Here is a 9,429-nt window from a genome sequence, read left to right on the forward strand (position 1 = left end):
TTCAGTCCCTACGGGAAGGACCCCTTTCCGTGGCGAGGCCAAAGCTGTTTAACGTCCTACCACAGGATTTAAGAGAGGGGGAGTTCACCCTGGAGACCTTCAAGAGACAACTGGACGTGTTCCTGGGCAGAATCCCTGATCGATCGCCCCTGCGCCACTACCGAAGGCGAGAAGCAAGCAACAGCATCGTGCCGCTGCTGGCCCAAATGAGGGCGGATGAACGAAAATCAGAGGTGGCGATCCATCATATGGCCTGGGACTGCTACGACCGAAACAAAGAATAATGATACTAACGAGCGTTTAGCCCTCACAGAAGTCAACCGCTGCACCAAGCTGATGATGCAAGTACACAACCTTTTTCGACGATAGCGAACGCGCAACTGGTCCTAAAATCTCGACCGCTTCTGCTCGACTGTTTAGAAAAACACGGTCTCTGATTGGTCATTGGCGGTGGCGATCATTATTCGAATTCCTCTGAACTGATGTACATGGAAGGTCGAGAATTCACGAGGTCAGCCAATCCAGTTAGCTGTTCGCTGGTGGATCGCGAAGCTCATTGGCACGCAACTTTCAATGGCAAGAGATTTAAGCCAATCAGGTTTGACGGTCACAGCATTTTTGAAACTTGATTCTGAATGGCCAGACGATTATCGTAGCAACCAATCAGAGTTCGAGCTCGAAGCTTCAGAGGTGAACATAAGTTTTGTAATTACCGATCGACTGGAATAAACTGGAAGTACGATTCATAATTCACATGTTGGTCCCTTGGAAACGGATGCGTGTTTCGAGGGCAAGTGTCTGGCTTAGGACTATAATAATGTAATAGATCCAGCTCAATGGAAGGGTGGTGAGCTACGCATTGGACAAGACGAGTAACCGTACGAGTCGGAATATTCCAGACGCAAAGCATGAGTCACCACGAGAAGCCACGGGAATTTTGGGAAACAAAAAAAAACTCACCGTGAGTTCAGCAGGTAGCCTCTTCACTTATTATTCGCTCGATTTCCGTAGGCTATTGACGAGTGAGAGTTTACTCCTTTTACTTTTAGGCCTTCCTTCTGAAAACATGAATACTTCTGACGACCGCGGTGGTGCTACTGATGTATTTAAGACAGCTTAAATCCACCTCAAGTTCAGGAACAATGATCAATGCAGTGATTACTGATGCCATCATTGATAACGGAACAGACTCGTATCTCGGTATTGTTGCGCTGCACGCACGCCTCGTGACCCGGAAGACATTGTTGCTGTTGCTACAACACAGAACTTCTGCTGCGCGGCAACACTCCGAGAAACGAGTAAAACTTCCTCAGAATCGCGATGCATTGTTAACGATTGTGTTGGTTATTCGGTACCTGTTTGGCAAGGAAAAATAGCATTTAAGGGTAAGAAAATATGCCACAATTGAAAAATATGACCCATACATTTTCTGTGCATGCGTACAACATAGCCGATGAAAAAACGAACTCCCGTGAAAGTAAATCAACTTTGCCATACAATTGGCTGCACAAATTCATTCAAAACATAATCCATAGTTTCATCCCTGCTTGTCACAATTTAAGTTTGAGCTTAATCAGTTTCAGTTTATGAATTTAATTTTAATGTATCTCGGACGGAAATTGGTAATTTGATTCCAAACGTTTTGGGTGCCAGTTTTGGGAGAGATTTATATGAAGGTGAAAATTGCGTGAAGGTGAAAATTTTAGGCTAAACTCACATTCTCCTCCTTGACGCCGATAGGTGTAGTGTCCCTGCAGATGTTGATAGCTTTGCCGTTATTTCCAAAAAGTCTTAAAGCGTGATCGAAGTGAAAATTGGCTTCTCGGCAGCCGTTTTTTTATTTAAGAAGCACTAATGCCTGCATTATTGAGTACTGAGTCATAGCAATGATGGATTAAAGTAGAGTGGCTGCACGTCCGGGAATAGATACGATTCTGAGCCTGATCGTTGGAAGTGTCAGCTGCTACGTTGGTTGCTACGTCGGCAGCTATGTCGAGCGTCGGCTGCTTCGTCGGCTGCTACGTCAGCAGCTGCTTTGGCTGCTACGTCAACAGCTGAGTCGGCTGCTGCGTCGGATGTTAAATCGTTCGTCTGCTGTGTTCACGGCCTTAACGTACGATGTATCTGATTAAGGCTTTTTGCACAACAGCTGAATATTCGCACGTAAGGCGCCATAGTGAAAAACTAGTTCCACAGGAAGTTGATGCAAGAAAGAAGTCAGTGACTCCGATGTGTTGGAGTCAGACTCTGCCTCTACAGTCATTCCGATGTTTGGATCAAAAGAACTCCCAACTAGCCTACAGAATCGTATAGCTAGGCACAGAAGTTACTGATGGTCGTAAACTAAGTATTATATTGAAACCTTTTCATTGTACTCGAACATAAATAAAGTTAATAATGAATGTTTTGCGTACTGTAATTGTTATCTAATAGTATTTATTTAGCTAGAACGGTAATTATCATTTTTATAGTAACAATTGTTTCATTTTACGTTTAGAGTTTACGTGTTTCCTTTTAGGTTTTCATCAATTCCGGGATTCGTTTCATTCAGGTTTTGGATGCTAGCTGGCAAGGGGCTTTAGCCCTATACTGCCGTATGTCACTCTCCGGGAACATAACTTTCAACTTAAAATATACGTAAACTATTGAGTGTAGCAACCTGAGGACGTTTGTATGCAACAGAGAACATTTTAAAGTTGTACGTGGCGGCAGCCATCAGTGCAAGTAATTTTGCGCTCACTAGAACGTATCCTTTTCGGGAAGTAGGCGCGTGACAATATTGCTCCGGTTACTCATGGCAGGCGGTAGAGGGTTAAAAGGACTTAAAAACGATGCTCCACGCTACTGGGGAAAAGTTAGTGGAGACAATGCCCCGTGTTTTGTTTATTTTTGCAATCGTCCATCTAACATATTTCCCGCACTGGCTTGATCTGGGTCACGCAACTTGTTTGCATTTAATTATTTGCCAAATTAGGCATTTTGATGGGTAACTGTTTGTTTAATAAACTAATGAATATAAATTATTAATATTTTGCTAACTGAAAAACAGATAAATAAGGTTGTAAAAATTTATTTATCGGCTTGGAGCCGGTTTAGAATTTCTAATATCCTATTTATAAAATATTAAAGCAAAGTATATTCCCTTCTATGTGTAACATCGGGGTCACTGGATTCTTTATATGGATGTGTCGTCTTTAAAAAGTAATTTTTAAACGCATATTATTTAATTCAGCCACGGTCCTCAATGCCCCGAGGTGGCGTAAGTAGCGCGACCTCTTGATGAATTCTGACTGGTATAGAAAACCTGATACAAATATAATTAAGATTCACTTGCATTGAAATGTATTACCATTATTAGGATCCACAGAACGTCAAGAATATAAAAACAGGCATAAATGAATTTATTAAGCCACGCACATAATGCAGACAGAGTTACAGAAAAATTAATCCAATATGAGCGATATGAGGCAAACTATCACACTATGAATATTTTCAAGATGAATACACCGTGCATACTTTCTTGAACATGGTGAGTTTACATCTTCATTCAGCAAATACTCAATATTTTCGCGCAAAAAACTTCAAATACATTAATTTCACTGAAATTATTTTGGTGCACAGTGAGATACGTAAATGTATGAAGTTATTCTGAAAAATGGAAAGCAGTGCAAGCGTTAAATAATCTGGTATAAAGTAAAGCAAAGAATGAGTTCGATGTATCCAGGGAACGTCGCTGCCAGCTTCTGTTGCACTGAGCGATCATTGCGTAGTCAAGATTTTTCTGTTAAATCAGAGTAAAAAATCAAGTAAATCCCCAAATAAAAGTCCGTCACCGAATCATTACGCTGATGGAGAGATATATGTAACACCGATATCTGTATTTTTATCGTACCATTAAAATCCTCGAGATATTATAAGATAAGATTCCGTTAAATTAAAGACCAGCAATAAATGGGCAAATGGAAATTAAGCGATAGTCGGTATTGTCGTTATTTGTTGTTATGTGATATTGCACGCTTTTGTTATTTCAGTCGTTTTTCGAAGTGATTAGGTTTTGGAAAATGTAAACGATAAGATTTGGTTTAATTGCTATAATTTTATTATTCATCGGCAATTGCTTTAATTTAGTCAGGTTGCGACAGTCGCGTCTTACGCTTTACTCGGAGTATTCGCGTATATAAGTTATCATATGAAGTAGGTAGCGGCAAAAATCGCACAGATAGAGGGTTGCAGTGAATCTCTGGTATATTTAATATTATATTGAGAAATTTAAACTTGACATCCTATGTTAACAAAAATCTCTAGTTTAGGAAATGGGCAATCCGAACACAATCAAAGATGAAAATCAATCAGTTTACATATCTCAAACTTCCAAATTACCAGAAAACGTTAATCCGTCGCAGCTCCGTTGATTACGACTGTCGTAAACGACCGTTCTTCGCGCATGCGTTTGCGGCCATTTTTCTAGCGGCCGTACGGCAGCCGTAGCCACGCGTCCCCGCGGTCGCTTTTCGCAGTCACTCTGTCTTCATAGCCGTAATCTACGAGCATATGATTGCATGGTGTATCACGGCCGGTCTGACCGTAGAATTTATATAACGACCGTACTTCGCAATAGTGGCGTACTCTTCATCGTAGATGATGTTACACTGTTAGAAAAATTACCGGCAACGTTTTAACCGGCGTTTCAGTGGCCGGTCGGCACGTGAAAAGAAGCACCGTGTCACCGTTTTTATTCTAATTTAACACTAGATAACCGCAAAACATCTGATAAAAACGGCGAAACAGTTTATTTTCACGGGGCGACCGGCCACTAGAACGCCAGTGGGACCGTTTTTTTCACCGTTTTTTTTCTAACAGTGTACTCCTAGCTTATTGCCGTGCATCTGCTGTTGGTGATCGTGACCGTACCGCTACAGACGACAACTGTGACTGTATCATGTTGATGACTGTACCGATGATAATTATTGCTCAATGCTCGAAAACTTTAATCTTCTGTTTGCTGGCGTTATAATCGTTGACGTCTTGGTTGTCTCACTGCTAAGTCACAGCTGTAGCAATGAATGTTGAGAGGACAAATAAGCGAAGTTACGGCCGTATCTCGTAAATTTCTAACGTTATTATATCGGAGTCGTGTCGATGTTCCGTGCGCCCATTATTTCTTACCCAGCCGGCCGACGGCCGGGACCGTCACCTACGTCTGCGGAGATGCTGCTGACAGTACTAGCGTGACGGCCACCACAGTAGAACAATCTTTTGGCGCGAATTTTGGGCCGTTATATAGGCAGAATTTGCGCACAGACCCCTCCAAGTGACGCCGAATTCCCAACTGTATTTCCATCGCGATAAGCTCACCAACGTTTAATGTAAACAACACCCGGCCCCACGGGCACGAAACAACTGGGTCTCATACACTCTATAAACCTTCAACCCACATTCCTATTCTTCTCAACACATGCACACAAGCAAGCTTCAATTTTATAATATGAAATAAAGTCTGAATTACCTACGCTTTATTCAGAAATTCATTCATTGATGATCGTAACTTTAGCTAGGTTTAAATCAAACGTTTGCCAGTCTATGTTATCGACGTATGTGTAGTGACCTCATTGAAGTATGCAAGTATAACCACGGATTATAGACGGTCCCAGAAGGATTACTAGAATTTGAATCAAAAACCGACACCAGAGGCCTCGGCTATAAGCTAAAAATTCTGCTGCGCAAATCATATATGTACATAACTATAACGCCCAATGGTTAACGTGCAAAGAACAGTCCAGATTCGAATTAGTGAGTAGTGAAACCAATGAAAATTACACAGAGGGATTTATGTAGTTAGTTATCCTAATATTTATCGGTGCCAAACTACTCTCGTTAGAAAATGTAAAAGGCGTAACCGATTGCTGCCGGACTCCTATGGTCGTTGGTTCGCTTGTTGTAATTGCCCTTTAATTTTATCGAAAAATGAAATTAATTTCGACATGAAAATGCTATTCTCTGCAACAGGCGCGGTGGGAACCACCCACACTCAGTGGGACGTCCTAAATAAGGTGCGGAACTGGTTCACCGGGATGCGACAGCAAGTGTGAGTAAACCGTACATTTAAGTTAACTCATAAGAAACTCATCTTGGTTATTGACACTTTCACTCGTACATTTTTTAACATACATGTAATTATGATGCAGCATCAACGAAACGGTAACAACGACGCGTCGTTTGTTATTTTTCAGGTGTAAAAATACGGGTATTCCACATGCACGTTTGGAGGTTTGAGAACCGTGGCTATTGTAGAAATTTGTAGGTTCTACCGAGGCCGTGATAGGTAGGGTAATAAAGAAGGGAGTAATTATTTAGGTAATTTATTCTGGTTTTTGAGTAAGAAGTTGAATCAGTAAGGAGATAGGAGACCATGATCAAAGGCGAGTATAAGGGTGCTGGGAGGTATAAAGTATCGTGTGAATAAAATGTCCAATTGTGACAATGCGAAATGGAAATATGATGCACATATGATATAATGTACAATGTAAATTATGGTTCATAGTAGAGACCTGCGAACATAACCTGATATTAATACATGAATTTCTCGTTTAAGTTAATACTCCGAAATATTCAGGACCATTAACTGGTGAGATTCAATTCACCGTAATTCATTTTACTAACTCAATTCATCTCATTATTAACATCACAAATAGTGATGTTAACTGATATTAAATATCGGGCATTAAATAAGGTTAATTCATAATGTACCACTCCAACATCATTTGGTTTTCTCCAAAAAGAGTCAGAATAACTAATTAATTCGTCGTGTCAGCATAATGAGAGTGAGTCAGCATAATGAGAGTGAGTCAGCATAATGAGAGTGAGTCAATATAATTTATGTGAGTAATGGCTCAAAGAGTCGAAATGTAAAATCCTACAACAATTCCTATCAATTGTATTTAAAGTACAAAGGAATATACTCCTATGGAAACAATATTTAAGATTTAACACTCACCCAGTGAACTAATATATTTTACCAACATCAACAACGAGAAAGCACTCGCCTCATTTTGTGTTAGCGCGCCAGAAATCGCATGGCGTGGCGTGGGCTTGTGATGCCAGAGGGCTTACTTGAAATTAGCGCTACGTACCAGAATTGTCGTGAATTACACAATAATAATTGTTAATACCAGATCCTAAAATTATTACATAATCATCCGATATTATAGATATTAAAATTGAACATGGTAAATTGTATTACAATGTCGATTATAATTACTTTTAATTACAGTATTCGTCGTTGGCAACCAGACGAGGTTCCACGTGTATTGTACATAATTAAGATATTAAGATGTATGAAGATTACTATTCTTTTCTAATAATACATTTTAAATCCCTTACACACGTTCAAATTAGAGAATAGGATATTTTATTGGGTAGAAACAGGAATTCGTTAAAAAAGTTAATGGTCAAATAATATTGTATTTGTACACCGATACTGTTCACCGCCTCTTCTTCGGCTAGAAGTGTTTAAATTGATTTCAGTATAGAGAGTTCATGCACATGACTGTGATGCCCTAAGCACATAGCAAATTAATGATTCCCGTAGGATGTTCATCATTCATTTATTGAGAATAACTTAAATTCGCATATCAAAGTAGAATTTATTGATATTAATGTGATAAGACTGTTCATACTATTTTAATTGTTGCTCACATGGACTGAGAAGCAGCTCCACATCGTTGGAAAAATATTCTTTCTTTCTCTCATTATATTTATTTCGAGGTAACAAGCTAGTTTGAATTAACTGCTAACGGCTTTATTATTTAATATCATAAGAAACGAATGTAAATGAAATAAAAAAATTAAAAAACGCTTTCACATCTCTGTTCTGCTGAGAAGCGTTGCAGGTGACGGAATAACTTGTAACTTCTGACAGAAAATGCTATAATTGTCGGTACAAGGGAAACCAACGGCTTCGGTTATTTGCAATCTGCTGCTACCCATAATGTTATCAAATACCTTATTATTTAAGATAGTCGTCTTCAGTGCAATTAATTTACACGCAATTCGACACAAACGAACAGCAAAAACTTATTTCTCTTAGAGTCGCTGCAACGAGGTCACTCGTAGCTATGGCGAAGCGGGTAAAGTTTATCCGTTGTCCAGGGCACCATGATTGTCCATCGACCGCTTGGTCATGTGGCTTTAATTTTGGAATACTTGTCCGTTTTATATATGAACATTGATAAAATGACACATGTGTCGCCGAGAGCATTCAAATTCAACGCACAACCTTCATAGAAATGAAATAGTATAAGAGGGAAGACTGGTTGAACGGCGTGTGCGGTGAAGGAATTTTCAATTCAGGCAGCTAGAGTGTTAGCTCAAAATGTAACTGAAAGTGAACGAACCTGATAAGTTTGATACATCTTTTGTTGAGCAAAATAATGGCTAGAAAACTGTAATGAAGTGTTGCTGCAAATTTCCCACTACTGTATGTCAGACTACGAAGTTTAAGTAGGACCGACTCTGACGTGGGTGTTAAATTGATTATAGCTGTCAGATACTATGCCGATCCCGACTGGCGTCCTGGTTCCTCTCTTATAGGATGTTGACTCAGACGCCAGGGTGAGTTGCGTGCTATGGTGGTGAAATTTAGCTTGGAATACTTGATGGAATATCGTGATTTTTGTGTATATAACGACTTGTCAAGTGTAGATATTTACTTTCTGTTTTCTGTTGTAGGATCGTGCGTTTTCTCAGATCTCCATGCGTAAGTTCTCTCCTCGCATTTTGCTCTCCTCGCACTTTAGCTTCCTCCGCATTTGAAATAACGTCGATATTGCTACGTTCAATGTTGATTCGTTTATAAACGTTGAATCAATGTTGATTTCAGGTTTAAATGCTGAACAACCCAAATAAAACGTCATATCAACGTCGAAATCTGACCAAAACTAGAAGAGACATAAAATAACCTTTTTTCAACGTTGAAAATGGTCGATATCGGTACGTTGAATGTTTAGCTCTTAACGAGCATGGAACTAATGTTATCACACCAACATTGAATGATGTACATATATATAAGTGTACGATTAATGACCAGAGAATGGATTACAATTTTCAAAGAGTCGAACAATGCTTTAGCTTATTTCTATGGCTCATGCACGCGAGCTACCGTGGTCAAGGTGGCTAAAGCGACGCGCGGTCTCCATCGATCTGGGATTCGAATCCTGCTACAATCGAAAAAAATTTGGACCTTCAACGTTTGTTCAACCAGAGAATTTTACGTTGCAGCAACATTTATGCAACGTTGCATTGCAACGTCAGTACTACGTTTCATGAAAGACGTTGCTTCCATTTTTATATTTAAGCCTCATTTCACCACGATCTCAACGTATTAATATATATAGGTAGTTGTTTCAACGTCAATTCAACCAGCGAATGCCT

The sequence above is a fragment of the Hyalella azteca genome, unplaced genomic scaffold, assembly GCF_000764305.2.
Source record: "Hyalella azteca isolate HAZT.00-mixed unplaced genomic scaffold, Hazt_2.0.2 contig13709, whole genome shotgun sequence".
NCBI classification, from domain to species: domain Eukaryota; kingdom Metazoa; phylum Arthropoda; class Malacostraca; order Amphipoda; family Hyalellidae; genus Hyalella; species Hyalella azteca.